Here is a 16,838-nt window from a genome sequence, read left to right as displayed (position 1 = left end):
TTCCTAACCGCCTGCGAGCTAGGGCACATGTTTAATAAACGTATGCGCCTAGGATCACACCGTATGTAGTATTTTTCTATCGGAATTGATTTATGATTCTGATCAATTTCTCTCTTTTTGCAGAAGAAGCGTTAAGCATGTTGCAGTCGGAGAAAACTCCCAAGCGATCTTCTGTGACCATCCGCAAAGATCTTGCGGAGAAAGCTGCGGCCGAGCTCAGGGCCAAGGTATTGAGCGCCTGACCCTTTCTTAAGTTTATTTTATAAACTATCTTGCCCGGATACTAACCTTTGTTTATTTTCACAGGGGGGAGAAGTAGGGAAATCGTTTGAGAAGAATCTAAGACGGGCTAGAGAGGAGGCCCCAGCCGTTCTCAATAAAATAAAAAAGTCTGCCTCTGCGTCAACTCCTGGCGCCTCAGCCGGGGCTAAGACGATGCAGATAGCGGGGCGACTCGAGAAGGTAGGCGGCAGCCTGTGCCTTGATCTTGCCAACCCCTCAGCAGCCGCGGGGTTCACCACGCCTGCAAGCGTTTCCCGCTTGGCCGGCTTTGAAGGTAAGAACCCTTTTGATTCCCCGCTTGAGCTGGGGTGGCCTTTACGGGTGAAATCCCACTCCCAACAGACGTCATCCTAAGACGGTCGGCAACAGATAGGTGCTGCCTTAGTTTCGCACTCATCACGTATTGATTGTGGTGCAGATCAATCTCCCTGCTGGCCAGACGTCCAGAAGCACGCCAAGGCCATGCTAGATGCCGTTCGGAAGAGGGATAAGGATAATATCCCTAGGATAGAGACGTTCAATCTTGAACGCATTCTATCCCTTCTGGCTGAGGTAAGAAACTTGTCAATTTAATTTTATTTTTTCCAAGTGTCTTATCCCGCCTGCCATACTTATGCCGCCTGACTTTTTGCAGGCCATGCTGCGGGTGGACGGGCTCAAGCGTCCTTATTCCCGCAAACGGGAAGAGGTAAAAAGGGCAAAGAAGTCCGCCATAGACGTTGATAATATTGCTTTCCACTCAACTATCGTAAATAAACTTGAAACTAAAGCAATAATTATGACACAGGCGTCTAAAATCCAGCAGCTGGAGCTAGATCTGAAGGCGGCCGACCAGCGGGTAACGGATGCTGAGACGGCCAAGAAGGGGGCGGAGGAGGCCCAGAAGAAAGCACACGAGAGCGCCAAACAGGCTGAAGAGGCGCTCAAGAAGACCCAGACGGACCTTGGTAAACTGAAATCCAAGGTTGAGAGGCTGGAGAAGGATGCTACTCAAGCTCAGAAAAACATTGCAGCAACCCTGGAGGCAGAGCAAAACCGCCTTGTTGCTGAGAGTGATGCTGACAACGACGCCCGTATGAAAATTGCTTGGGCTGCCTTGTACCCAGACGCTGATTATAGCATCTGGGCAATGGCACACAACTATGCCGAGTACGTGGTGTACTTGAGAGAGCAAGGTGAGCCAGAGCCTGCCTCCTTTGAAGCCTGGCTCAACAACAATGACCAACCACACCTGAGCTTCCTGGTCCCGACGAAGCGCACCGAATTCCCTCAGATGATGAGGAGAAGGGGGAGAACCAGGAGGCTCCGTTTGCAGGCCAGAAGTGACCCCTCAGCGGCAGTATGCCAGTCTTTGCTTTTTTTAATTTTCTTTTTATTCAACGGCAGTATGCCAAAACTTGCTTTTTCCGGCCTGCGTGCCGAGTATTCTTGTATTTACTGGCTGTGGAGCCGTGTTAATTAACAATTTCATTCTCCCGGACGGGGTCCGGTTAACATTTGATCCATTACAACCGTTTGGTTGGATGGACTTTTATGAATTGCACCGACTAAGTCGGTTTTGAATATTTTGCATTTGAATTTTTAATTTTTGCCTATCTTATCAAAAGCATGCGGCGATTTCTTGCTTAGCTAGTCAGTAGTCCGGTTGTCCTTGCCCCTGGACGCCTGTGTGATTGGTTTCAATTGGTAGAGATTGACTTGAAAACGTCTGATGCTGCAAAGAGCATGATATGTTTGTAAGTCAATCAATCACAGTAGTGATTGCCCCAAACCAAGTGCACAGCCGTACACCATCAGGCGTTTCGGTCACTACACAGACGGCTTATGCCCTTCTTGGTAGAGATTTCATAGCCATTGAACTCTTGCCCCAATTGGGGTGAGGTGCAATTTTAAAATAAATAACCTAAGTGAGAACTTCAGCCGGTGACCGACTGATGCCTATGGGCATCCGGTATTTAGGAAATTCGTTCTTCGTAGGTTATTTTAGTCAGACGACTATGAGTTGACCAATTTGGTCGTTCAATTTTTGCCGTCTACATGGATACGTAGAACCGACAGATAATCTGTTCTCTGCGACGATTGCACCCGGAGGGGTGTCGCCGGACGCCTTTGTCCATGTTGGGACAGGCGATTTTATAAAAATAGCAACCATCCGACCATTTTAGCCTCTGGTCCTGTTTGAGACCGGTTGTGTAGCCACTAAACGTTTTTGTGCTTAGTTTCTTAATGAGTGTTGAATTTACACTAAGTATCGAACTTAGTTTTTTAAGCATACGAGTCTGTCTGGGTAATATCTAGACGGGTCTGAGTATTACCCAGGCGGATAGTCAAGCAGTTAAATAAACAAAGTATCAAACTTAAATAAACAAGAGATCTGAGTATTACCCAGGCGGTCAAACAAATGTAACCTTCACTAAGTATCGAACTTAGTTAGGTAAATGGGGAATCCTCCTGGATATTACCCGGATGGATAATCAAACGATAATTTTGTAAACAAAGTCTGAATCTTCATTAACTGACTCACTGTTTACAAAAAGTTTACATTCTCAGAAGTAGTACTTTTTTAGATTGTCTACATTCCAAGTTCTAGGCAGGCGCCTGCCGTCTGGAGTTTCCAGGCGGTAGGTGCCGTCCCTTACTTCTTCATGGATCCGGTAGGGGCCTTCCCAATTTGGGGTTAGCTTTCCCATCTCATTGGCCCTACCGGTTGCCTCCATTTTTCGTAACACTATGTCGTCAACTTTCAAAGCACGCTTGTGTACTTTTTTGTTGTAGGCTCTCGTCATTCTCAGACGGTAAATCTCATGACGCAAGGCGGCATTACCCCTGCGTTCTGGGAGTGAATCCAATGCCAGGCGCATTGCTTCCCAGTTTGCCTCTTCATCATACCGCATGACTCTGAGAGTCGGCTCGTAATGTTCGATGGGCAAGACGGCTTCAGCACCGTAAACCATGAGAAATGGGGTTTCACCGGTTTCCCCTTTCGCTGTTGTCCGGATGGCCCTCAGGACATGGATTAATTCTTCTGCCCATAAGCCACCGACTCTTTTTATTTTCTTTTTAATGCCGTCTGAGATGAGTTTGTTGAAAGCTTCAACTTGGCCGTTTGCTTGGGGCCGGCCAACAGATGCGAAATAGCTTGAGATCCCCTGATCTCCCAACCAAGATTTTAGCTGAGGCGTCTCAAACTGAGGACCATTATCAAACACCATAGACAAGGGTACCCCGTACCGGGTGATAACATTTTTCCAGATGACGGCTTGGTGAAGTAATCCACAGCCACCAAGATGTAGCGATTTCCGCCTGGAGCAGGCGTGTAAGGACCTAGAATGTCCATGCCCCATTTTGCAAACGGGATTGGGCTGTGGATGGCCGTCAGATCAGTAGCCAGACGGTGAATGAGTTTGCCAAATTTTTGGCACTTGTCACATTTCTTCACCAACTCCTTGGCGTCTGCCTCAAGAGTGGGCCAAAAGTAATGTCGTCTGGCTCTGACGGCTAGGGACCTGCCGCCTATGTGAGAGGCGCAGAATCCCGGGTGCAAGTCTTCGAGAACTTCTTTCCCCTTTTCTGGGGTGACACACTTCAACAAAGGCTTCAGAAACCCCGTCTTGAAGAGCTCTGCATTTTTCAACTCGAATCTTGCAGCTCGCTTTTTCAGGACGGCTGCTTCCTGTGGCGAATCAGGAAGTGTGGCGTCTGAGAGATAGGCCCGGATGCCATCCATCCAGGTAGAGCTTCGGTCCAGAATTCCAACGGGATCCTCATAGATGCTTCTCTTTTCAAGAACTTCCCAGAAGACTGACCGAGGCGTATCATGGCAGGCGGAAGATGCCAGCTTTGACAATGCATCCGCCTGGTTGTTTTCCGACCTAGGCACCTGATTCAGCTGGAATTCCTCAAGTGCCTTGGTCTCTTCTTTGAATGCCTGAAGATATTTAATCATAGCCGGATGGGTAGCCTCATAAATTCCCTCATACTAGCTAACAACCAATTGAGAATCAGAGTAGGCGTCAATTTTCATGGCCCTTGCCGCCTTACACATGCGTATGCCGGCTACCAGGGCTTCATATTCCGCCTCATTGTTAGAGGCCTAAAACTTGAAGCACAGTGCATATTCAAATCTGTCTCCTTCAGGAGACTCATAAATTACGCCTGCACCACAGTCGTTCTTTGTAGAGCTCCCGTCTACAAACACTTTCCAAACCTGGTCAAGATTATCCGGAGCCACCGGACGAGTCATTTCAACAATGAAGTCGGCAAACGCCTGACCTTTAACTGCCTTTCTTGGTTTGTAAGTGATTTTAAGGCTCTACATTTCAATAGCCCATTTCAACATTCTCCCGGATGAGTCTAAGGTAGACATTGGCCGCTTGAGTGGCTGGTCCGTGTAGATCCCCACCGGATGTGCCAAAAAGTAAGGCTTTAATTTTTTAAATTCCATATACAAAGCAAGACCAAATTTTTCAACCATGGGGTACCGAAATTCAGCATTTTTAAGAACATGGCTAATGAAGTAAACCGGGAGCTGAACGCCGTCTCGCTCAGCAAGGAGAACGGCAATGAGGGCATGGTCTGAGACGGCTAAGTACATGTACAACGTCTCCCTAGGCAAAGAACTTACCAACCTAGGCAGAGAGTGTAAGTGCTCTTTCAGCCTCTGGAACGCCGCCTCAGCATCATCCCCCATTCAAATCTGGTCTTCTTCCTGATTGCTTAGAAGAAGTAGAGGCATTTGTCACCTGACCGACAAAGGAATCTTCCCAAGGCGGCCAGGCAACCGGTGAGTCTCTGAACTTCCTTGAAAGAACGGGGTGACTTCATATCAATCACCGCCTGTATCTTCTCAGGGTTAGCCTCTATCCCCCTTTGATCAATCAGGAATCCGAGAAACTTCCCAGACTCAACACCTAAGACGCATTTCTTAGGATTTAACATAACCTTATGCCGCCTGAGGGTGGTGAATGTTTCTCGGAGATTAGCAAGGTGATCCGTCTGTAGCTTGGATTTTACTATCATGTCATCAATGTACGCCTCCACATTCCTCCTAATCTGATTAATGAAGACCGTATTAATCATCCGTTGGAAAGTGGCAGGCACATTTTTTAAAGCCAAACGGCATCACAGTATAACAGAATAGCCCCTGATCAGTGACGAAGGCCGTCTTCTCTTGATATTTCTTCCACAGGGATATCTGATGGAAGCCAGAGTAGGCATCCATAAAGCTCATCAAGGCGTGACCTGCTGTAGAATCGACCAGACTGTCGATCTTTGGAAGCGGATAACTGTCCTTTGGACACGCCTTGTTGAGGTCTTTGTAATCAACACACATGCGCTAGGTCTCATTCGGTTTCTTCGCAAGGACCACATTGGCCACCCAGTCGGGGAAATTACAAGGCCGAATGAACCTGGCGTCTAGCAGCTTTTCGACTTCGGCAGCTGCCACCTGACTTCTTTCCTCGCCGTGATTTCTTTTCTTTTGCCGGATGGGCTTCTTTTTGGGGTCCACGGCGAGTTTGTGGACAGCAAGATCCGGGCTAACGCCTGGCATCTCTTCCACTTCAAAGACAAAAATGTCTTTGAATTCCTTCAACAGAAGATGAAAGCTTGCACCCAAGGTAGCATGAGCAACCGTCCAAACCTTAACAGTACGTTTTGGACAGCTGTCGTCCAGAACAAGATCAATGCTTTCGCCAGCCGGTTGGGGACGGAGCTCATCTGACCGTTCACCGGTCAGTGATTGCTATTTTTTCTTTTTTTTCACCTCCACCAGCAGAGGAGCCTTTCTTTTCTTTCCGGTTGCTGGTGGGGCAGGAGCTGGGTCGGCATCCTTGACAATGTCAAGGTCTATTGGTTCCTGACCGCCTGGGGCCACAGTATCTCGGACGGCTGAGAGATAGCACTCTCGGGCCGTCTTCTGATCCCCATTCAAGGAACCAATAGAGCCGTCATCCCTCTCATACTTGATGAGCATGAGGGACAGGATGATTACTGCCTTGGCTACGTTGAGGGTTGGCCTGCCAAGAATGATGTTATAGGCGGTCAACTCCTCAAAGACCAAGAATCTGACGACAATATGTCGTCCCTGGCCTTTCTCTCCCAGCCGGATGGGTAAGTCAATTCTCCCGGCTGGGTAGACCATCCCACCCCCAAAACCAACCAAGGGGTGGGTGACCGGATGCATGCTGCTGACGTTGTATTTCAGCTTTTGTAGGCACCGGAGACTGATGATGTCTGATGAGCTGCCGGTGTCTATAAGGATCCGTCCAACCAGCTGATTGGCAACCTTACATTCAATGACCACCGGGTAATCATGCGGGCGGCGAACGCTGCCCCTATCGTTCTCAGTGATCAAGACGTCTGGGAAGGAGGAGCCGGCTTCCGCCTGTTCATGATCATCTTTGTCCATATTTCGAAGATGACTCTTGGTGCCCCAGATGGTAGGGCCACCACATGAGAACCCGCCTGCTATAGTGTAGACCGGCTCCTTATCAGTATCCGAGCTACTAGCAGGCTGGGGGGTAGTCTTGGAGGACTGACCCTTGTTTTTATTTTTTACCCCGGCTGGGGACTTAGAAATGTAAGACTTCAACAACCCTTTGTCAGCCAGACGGTCCAACGCCCGCTGAAGACTGAAGCAGTCGTTGGTGTCATGGCCGACCTCCTCATGGAGCTGACAAAATTTATTTTTGTTCCGTGACTGGACATAAATCTTCATAGGATTCGGCTTCTCAATGGACAGTCGGTCCTTTACCTCCATGAGGATGGAGTTGCAATCTTTGTTAAACTCGTACTTGGGGACGTATAGTTTAAACTCTTTCTTTTTCTTCTGGGACGGCTAGTCAGAATCAGTAACCGCCCAGACTTCTTTTCTTTTCTTGCTCTCTTCTTTGTTTTTAGCCGGCTGAGCTGACCGGCTGTCTTTCTGTTTGTCAGACTTCTTGGAGTCTGACTGGCTACCAGGCGAGTAGAGGTCGGTAGCTTGAATGTAGCTTTCCGCCTCCCTCAGGAATGCCTGTAGGGTGAAAGCCCCTTTTCTAACTAGGTCGAACTTAAAGGTCGACCCGTCTCTCAGACCTTTAAAAAAGTCTGTAAAAGCTACCTCGTCAGACAGTCCTTGAATCTGAATTCTTATCAGATTGAACCGCCTGACATATGAGCGCAACCCTTCTCTCTCTCCCTGCTTAATAGTGCTCAAATCAAGGCTTGTTTTCTTAGCAGGGATGTTCATTGAGAAGTTGGAAGCAAACAGGAAGGTGAGCTTCCTGAAGCTATCGATGGACCCGGCTGGCAGATTGCCAAACCATTGTTGGGAAATGCCCTTCAATGTAGCCGAGAAACACCGACACCACGTGGCATCATCCAACCCCTTCAGATACATGAGGTTGGTGTACGCCATGAGGTGGTCTTCCAGGTTGGAGGTACCGTCATAGGTACCAACCAACACATTCTTAACCTTGGCCGGCTGAGCCGCCTCGGTTATCTCCCGAGTGAACGCAGGCGCAGCAGGCGAAGCTGCCAGTCCAATGGTTGGACGTTGGATATGCCGCCTGACCCCCAAAGAAGGTCGACTGCATAAAGTGAGGAGGATACTGCCCGTAAGCCTGAGTAGGCACATACGGGGTAGCTCCAATCATATGAGGGCCAGAATGGACGGTATGACCGCCTGTCTGACTCTCATGCAAGGAGGGTGCACTCCTTGAAGAAAAGTTGTTGAAGCTGTCTGGAAAATTCGACGTTGAAGCCGACTCAGACAGCGATTGGTTTCTCTTCCGGTTGATGATCTCTCGGGCATCAACAATTGATTTTTTACTTCTCACCGGTTGTTGAGTCCGGCGAGTGTTATTAGTGTTCCTCCCAGGAAGGAGAATCTTTGACCAATTAATGGTCCCGGCTGCCTTCTCCTTTAAATGGGGAGCGGGCAGCCGGTTTCTGATTGACTTCCCCTTCTCTGGAGGAGTATTCTTCGCCGTCTGGCCTTTACTTGGGCCAGCCCGACTCTTGGTGCTCAGCTCTGTGATTTCACCCTTGAAACTTGTCATGAATCTCATGAGTTCGTCTCGAGTGATAGGGGCTGATCTAGCTGCCGTTTGGGTTGCCCCTACCGGCTGCCTAGAGGGTCGACTTGGACCCGCCTGGGAGGCACCCCGCTCCAGAGTGTCTCTAGGCCGGATGCGTTTAGTTCTGAGAGAGCCGTCTTCGGCTGTAAAAGCTTCGACCTGAGGATCTTCATCCTCCTCATGGTCTGTAAAAACTTCTGGGTCTTAACCCAGACGGTTAGGGGGTGGTACAAACTCTTGAACCATCTTCGAGGTACTCTCCCCACAGACGGCGCCAAATGTTTTGGGTGTTTTTGTCCCTCGGGAGAGCTACAACACGAAGACTGATCCGGGGTGAGTTGTACCTGCAAAACAAACGGAGACACCAGTTGGGTGGTGCTTCGCCTCCGACGCACAATTTAGAAACTTGAAGGGAGAAAAAAGGTGCAGAAATTTAGGTAGGGATCTGCTCGGATTCCAAGCTCAGGATGTCTCTATTAAAGAGTAAATGTGTAATAAATGATAAAACGTGCCCTCAAAATGAGGGACATCTCCCTATTTATAGGGTCATTGGGAATTGTGCCCCTGATTAGGTCACTGAACCCTAATCATTGGTGGGCTGCGCCGTTTTACGGCATTCTCGGGATTTGGGCCTGAAGGCCGCCTTTTCCCTTGATTTCTGGAATGACACGTGTCGAGCAGGGATTGGTCTATTTTGGACCAATTTGGGGCTAACACGTGTCTCCCTCTGATTGGGCCACGTGGCAGGGTGAAATTACCCTAAACAGTCACCTGACCAACTGAGGAATCTCCCCAAGGCCGCAAGGCAACCTGTAAACTTTTGCACTTCCTTCACAGTACGAGGTGACTGCATGTCGATTACCGCCTGTATTTTTTTAGGGTTGGCCTCTATTCCCCTTTGGTCAATAAAAAATCCGACAAACTTCCCAGACTCAACACCAAAGACACACTTTTTTTGGTTTAGCATGACCTTGTACCGCCTGAGTGTGGCGAATGTTTCTCGGAGATCAGCAAGATGATCCGCCTGATGTTTGGATTTGACTATCATGTTTTCAATGTACTTCTCTACATGCCTTTCGATTTGATTAATGAAGACCGTATTAATCATTCGTTAGAAAGTAGCAGGCGCATTCTTCAAACCAAACGACATCACCGTATAACAGAACAACCCCTGATCAGTGACGAATGCCGTCTTTTCTTGATCTTTTTTCCACAGGGGGATCTGATGGAAACTTGAGTAGGCGTCCATAAAACTCATCAAGGCATGTCCGACTGTTGAATCGACCAGACTGTCGATCTTAGGCAGTGGATAGCTATCCTTTAGACATGCCTTGTTGAGGTCTGTGTAGTCAACACACATGCGCTAAGTTCCATTCCGCTTTTTTACTAACACAACGTTAGCTACCCACTCAGGGAAATTGCACGGACGAATGTACCTAGCGTCTAGCAGCTTTTTAACTTCGGCGGCTGCCGCCTGACTTCTTTCCTCGCCATGGTTTCTTTTCTTTTGCCAGATGCCTTCTTTTTAGGATCCACGACGAGTTTGTGGACAACGAGATCCGGGTTTGAGCGGATTTTATTAACTAAGCTCTCGGACGGGACGTACTTAGCCGCCTGTGGGCTTAGTACTGAGATGCCGAGAGATAGCTGGCCGCATGATTTTATTACCTTTGCTTACTTTTGATTATTTGTTTCTTTGCTAACACTTGGTTTCTTGTTGCAGATAAAGCAATGGCAAAGCTTCCTGCCCACAAGAAACCAGCCCTCTCCGCCGCCTTCTACCGCTCAAACATAAAACAGGCGGATTAAGAATGGATTCTACAAGGGCGCTTGTACCTGCAAAACAAACGGGACTCCGAGTGGTCGGAGATCTGCCTCCAAAGATTAAGTTAGTGCGAGATCGGAGTAAAACGTACGAAAAGTAAGTTATTAGCTCGGATTCCATGCTCAGGTGTTTTTTGTTTTTGAGAGCAATAAATGCGTTAATGATTAAGACGTAAAGTTCTAGGTATTAAAGATGTCCTAATAATTGGGGGAATATCCCTATTTATAAGGTTCTTAGAAAATGTGCCCTACCCTAGGGTTTGATGGCATAGGGATTAGGGCAACGCTGTTTAGCGGCGCCCTTAGAATTTGGGCCTTGAAGTCCGCCATTTCAAGGGGGCGTATCTGAGTGACTCGTGTCATCCATCAAGAGAGTCCATTTGGACGCCTCTAAGAGGGACACGTGTTGCTCTCTAATTAGTTGATGTGGATTTAAATCCCTTAAACTTATAAAGAATCTAAATATCACAATTAGAACCAATTATCCGAACTTGATAGGAAATTCGAACAATTTGAAGAACAACGAACCGGATATGACTTGTAATTCGACCACTCCTGGAACGAATTCAAGACTACTCAAATTACTTAGACTACTCCTAGAACTAAGTATTTTGATGAACAAGACTTAGACTACTCCTAGAACTAAGTATTGAACGTTCTAATTATCAAAACAACTCCTTGAATTGAAAACTAGCAAAAGATTTGTAAGCAATTAAGCAAAACAAAGCTATAACACTTGTATTGAATTTTTCTGGTTGTGTGAGGAAGAAAGGCCACGACCAACCTCTATTTATAAGCTACAATAAAGCATAAACCTTGGGCTCCAAGCATAGACCTTGGGCTACAATCATAAACCTTGGGCTCCAAGCATAAACCTATTAGAAGTAGGAAACTTCCCTTAGCTTGGTCTCCAAGTAAGAAACTAATTAAGATACATCCTACCAACTTAGGAATTGTGATTCAACTAAAATAAAAGAAAATAAAGAAAACTTAAGGTGCTTAAACTAAAAAAACCCTCTCAATTGAAAGGTAAAAACTTAGAAGCAAAACTGTAGAAAAACTAAAGTATTAATTTCCTTCTTCCCTGATAATCAAACAAGTGACCCATCCTTGACTTTTCCCTCCAAGTTCGAACCCTATTGGACTCAAAATCAATGTAATTGTATCTTCAAAAGAATTTCCCTCTTGATTCATATCATTAGTCCACTTGGGGGTATTAAATACCCTAAATCAAAAACAGTCCTTGTTTTGCTAAATGCTTGAGATAAATAGCTATTTAGGCTCGAAAAGAGTATTTTCTAGTCTTAACGCGCTAAAGAATCTAGATTGATCCTTTGAAATTGTAGAATGCTTTTAAAAGTAAAGGTGTTCTGGGTGATGTCACGTCATGAGAAGAAATCATTTTAAAAAGAAGTAAAGGGAATGATGTCTTCTCAATCATGTCACAGTTGGTATAAAGTCCATCGATATGTCATTTAAACTTTAGCATGATTTTAAAAAGTTTGTAAAGATGATAAAAGAGTGTTTTGACTTTTGCAGCCAGAGTGTTTCGGCGTTCGCAGCCTATCGGCTTTCGCAGACTGAATAAAGTTGTCGACAATTCGCTTGTCAAAACGCAATACTCAGTGTCCACAAGATAGAAATATATGTCTCAGGACTGGAGGTATATATCCAAATCCAGTGGGAGAGAAGAAAATCGGCAACTCTCTCAGCAGTTTTGTCCACTAGATGAGTACACGTGTCTCAGGATTGGGGGCATGCCTACATAGATGCGACATCGCACGTCACTCTTTATATAGGGGGTGGACGACACCCTAACTGTCTGGTAAGCCAGTAAGTTCACTAACTACCGTACTGGCTTCCAATCAAGAAGTGTATGTTCTCGAACGGTTCGGTGCGCCTGTCGACTCGTGAGCTAACGCCTAAAGTAAAGTAAAGTAATTCTACCTTTTAGCTATGAGAGGTAGATCCCGTGTAAGCTGGGAAGAGGTGAAATTTTTTGCAATACCTACGCCATACATTTTTACGCTGTATGATAACGCCATCCTTTTTGCTTTGGACATGAAAAAGAAAGAAAAAACGTAGTGCATACTCAAATTGGTCCCTCTAAGGAGACTCATAAATAATTCCTGCACCAGAGCCGTTCGTAGTGGAGCTCCCGTCCACGTACACTTTACAAACCTGATCAGTATTATTTGGTGGAACCGGTCTTGTCATTTCAACAATGAAGTCGGAGAACGCCTGTTCCTTCACTTCCTTTCTTGGTTCGTAAGTGGTTTCAAGACTTTGAATTTCAATAGCCCATTTGTTGGAAGAAATAAAGGCATTTGTCACCTACTTGGTTGAGAAATCTTCCCAATGCCGCCAGGAAACCAGTTAATTTTTGAACTTCCTTGACAGTGCGGGTGACTTCATGTCAGTGACCGCCTGTATCTTCTCGGGGTTAGCCTCTAATCCCCCTTTGATCAATCAGGAATCCGAGAAACTTCCCAGACTCTACAGCAAAAACGCATTTCCTGGGATTTAACATAACCTTATGCCTCATGAGTGTGGTGAAGGTTTCTTGGAGATCAGTAAGGTGATCCGTTTGGAGTTTGGATTTGACTATCATATCATCAATGTACGCCTCTAGGTTCATTCTGATTTGATTAATGAAGACTGTATTAATCATTAACTGGAAATTAGCAGGCGCATTTTTAAAACCAAACAACATCACAGTATAGCAGAATAAGCCTTGATCTTTGACGAAGGCTGTCTTCTCTTGATCTTTTTTCCACAAGGGTATCTGATGGAAGCCAGAATAGGCATCCATGAAACTCATCAAGGCATGGTAAGCTGTATAATCAATAAAGCTGTCGATCTTTGGGAGCAGATAACTGTCCTTTGGACATGTCTTATTGAGGTCTGTTCTCCAGCCGGCTGGGGCTGGAGATCATCTTACTGTTCCCCGGTCATTGATTGCTATTTCTTCTCCTTCTTCACCTCCACCAACTTTTTAGTTTTTCTTTTCTTTGCAGCTGCTGGAAGGGGTGAATTAGGGTCCTTGACATCGTCAAGGTCTATTGGCTCCTTCAGCTGACCAGTTGCTGCAGCAGTTGGCTTAACGTCTGAGAGATAACACTCCCTTGTCGTCTTCTAATCCCCATTGAAAGAGCCAACAGTGCCATCATCCCTTTCATACTTAAGAAGCATGAGAGCTGGGATGATGACGGCCTTGCACTCGTTCAGAGTGGGTCGGCCAAGAATGGTGTTATAGGCGGTTAGTTTAGAGTGGGTTGGCGAAGAATGGTGTTGTCCTTGTCCCTTCTCCCCCAGCCAGATTGGAATGTCAATATGTTCGACTAGGTGCACGACCACTCCATCATCAACTGAATAGATCATCCTTTTCTGATGATCCTTGGTGCCCTGGATGGTCTGGCCACCACTTGCGAATCTACCTACTATAGTGTAGGCCGAATCCTTGTTGGTATCCGAGGTACTAGTTGGATGGATAGTTTTTGACGACTGCCCTGGATTTGTCTTAGAAGTTCCTTTGAACTTCAAGACATAGGACTTCAGCAGGCCCTTGTCCCCCAGACGGTCCAACGTCCGCTTGAGACTATAACAGTCGTTGGTGTCATGGCCCACTTCCTGATGAAAGTGGCAAAATTTGTTCTTGTTCCGCAATTGAACAGAACTCTTCATAGGATTCGGCTTCTCAATGGTAAGCCGATCCTTCACCTCTGTAAAGATAGTGTAGCAGTCTTTATTGAATTCATACACGAGATGTACGGTTTGAATTCTTTCTTTTTCTTCTTGGACGGTTGATCAGGATCCTCAACCGCCCAAACTTCTTTTCTCCTTTTGCTCTCTTCAGCTTTCAAAGTCGGCTGAGCAGACCGACTCTCTTTTTGCTTGTCGGACCTCTTAGAGTCCGACAAATGGTTGGACGAGCAGAGTCGGTAACTTGGATAAAGCTCTCCGCCTCTATCAAAGAGAAGAATGGCTTCAGGGATTTGAAAGAGAAGCACCCCTTTGGAAAGGGGTGGGATATTATCGTTCCTCCTGCGAAGGGAGTGATGGCCTGAGACGAACCGGTGACACGTGTCACTCAGGCGTTGCCCCTGGGATGGCGGCCTTCAAAGGCCCAAATCCTAAGGCGCCGCAAAACGACGTGACCTAATTCTTAGGTCACCAGATCCTAGGCGGGGCACACTTTTCAAAAGGACCCTATAAATAGGGACATTCTTACATTTATGACAAGGGAGAGGATATACACGCAATACGAGACAACACGTCACTTACCACAGAGCTGTCGTTTTCAAGGAACACACAACACTTTACCTAAGCTTGGAATCCAAGCAGATAACTTTACTTCCGCACGTTTTATTACCGAACGTTTACTAACTTAATCTTCGGAGGCGGACCACCGACCATTCGGCGGTCCGTTTGCTTTGCAGGTACAGGCGCCCGTTGTTGAACCCATTTTCAGTGTTGTTACTCTCCCAAGGGATAAAAACCCCCCGAAACATTTGGCGCCGTCTGTGGGGAGAGTACCTCTGAAATGGCTTCACAAGAACCTGTACCAAATCCAGAGGCCATTCGGCCTCCAAATGATATACTAGTCCAAACGGACCATGACTCGGGTGACGACGCTAACGTCGAAACCTATGTGGATCCAAATGGATCCCTCATCTCTAAACCCATCCGCAGTAAGGAGAGGCGGGAGCGTCACCATGAGACTCCAGCAAGCAGCCAACGGGTTCAGTCTGGTCCTCATATGATTCAGTCGGCCCAGTACATGGCACAACCATTGTACCAGGCCCAGTTTTACCTTACATGCAACCTGCCCTCTTTGGAGGACAGGCGGCATACGGCTATCAGCCGATGGACTGGCAGCTTAGGCTGCAACACCTTGGAGATCAACCCTCTGCTTTCTCCAGGGAAATAACTGAAGCCATACAACCGGCTAAAGTTAAAAACGTTCTGGTTGGAGCCTATGACGGGACCTCCAACCTAGAAGACCACTTGTTAGCATACACCCACCTCATGTATTTACAGGGGTTGGATGATGCCGCATGGTGTCGTTGCTTTCCAGCCACCCTGAAGGGCATAGCCCAGAAGTGGTTTGGCAATCTGCCGGCTAGTTGCATAAATAGCTTCAAAACGCTTGCGTTCTTGTTTGCTTCAAACTTCTCTATGAACATCCCTGCCAAAAAGACAAGTCTTGACTTGGTCAATGTACAGCAGGGAGATAGAGAAGGCTTGCGTTCCTACGTCAGGCAGTTCAATCTGGTCCGAATCCAGATTCATGGGATGTCTGATGAGGTCGCTTTCACAGACTTCTTTAAGGGTCTGAAGGACGAGTCTACTTTTAAGTATGAACTCGTCCGCAAAAAAATCTTTACTCTGCAAGGATCCTTGCGAGAGGCGGAAGCCTATATACAGGCGACCGAACTCTGCTCCTCCAATAAGCAGTCGGACCATAAGAAGTCCGACCGACAGAAAGAGAGTCAGCCTGCTCAGCCGGCTCCTAAGCCAGAAGAGAGCAAAAAGAAAAAGCAAGTCTTGTTCATTGATAACTTTGATCAACCGGCCCAGAAGAAGAAAAAGGAGTGGAAACCGTACGTCCCAAGGTACGAATTCCACAAGGACTGCTGCTCCATCCTCTTGGAAATTAAGGATCGCCTGACTCTTGAAAAATCGACTCCTATGAAAGGTTCCGCTGAAAATCGGAACAAAAACAAGCATTGCCATTTCCATGAGGATGTTGGCCATGACACGAACGACTACTTTAGTCTCAAGAGGAAGCTCGACCGTCTGGCCGACAAAGGATAGCTGAAGTCCTATGTGAAGTCCAAAGTGACTTCAAAGGAAAATTCGGGGCAGTTCAAGAAAAAGACTCCCAGCCTGCTGTGAGTGCCGAAATTGATGAAGATCCGGTATACACAATAGCAGGCGGATTTGCCGGTGGTGGCCCAACCAGTTAAGGCACCAAGGACCATCTGAGAAAGATGGTCAACTCTATTGAGGAAGGGGATGCGTCAAGCACATCCACCTTCCCTAAAGTTGTCATCACCGAGCAGGACAGAGGCAAAGTCCGTCGGCCGCATGATGACCCTGTTGTCATTGAGTGCAAGGTCGCCAACCAGTTGGTTGGCCGAATTCTGATTGACACAGGAAGCTCCTCTGACCTGATCAGCCTTAAATGCTTATCCAATCTCAAGTACAAACCGGATAGCATGACGGAGGTCTCCCACACCCTTGTTGGGTTTGGGGGAGGACTTGTGCACCTAGTCGGACGAATTGACTTACCTGTCCGCCTGGGAAGCAGGGGAGACGGTCGGCACATGACCATCCGTTTCCTAGTGGTTGAAGAGCTCACAGCTTACAACCTCATCTTTGGCCGACCCACTCTTAACGAGTGTAAGGCCGTCATCATCCCTGCTCTCATGCTACTCAAGTATGAGAAGGATGATGCAACAGTCGGCTCCCTTAATGGGGACCAAAAGACGGCTCGAGAGTGTTACCTCTCGGACGTCAAGCCCGCGGTCGTAGCATCCGGTCGGGGCAAGCAAACAATCGACCTCGACGATGTCGAGGAAGAACAGGCGGCCCCACCAGCCGGAAAGAAAAAAAAGACTGATCAGCTGGTGGTGGTCAAAAAAGAAAAACAATAGCAATCACTGACCG

Source organism: Chenopodium quinoa, unplaced genomic scaffold, assembly GCF_001683475.1.
Source record: "Chenopodium quinoa cultivar QQ74 unplaced genomic scaffold, ASM168347v1, whole genome shotgun sequence".
NCBI classification, from domain to species: domain Eukaryota; kingdom Viridiplantae; phylum Streptophyta; class Magnoliopsida; order Caryophyllales; family Amaranthaceae; genus Chenopodium; species Chenopodium quinoa.
This window is presented reverse-complemented; position numbering follows the sequence as displayed.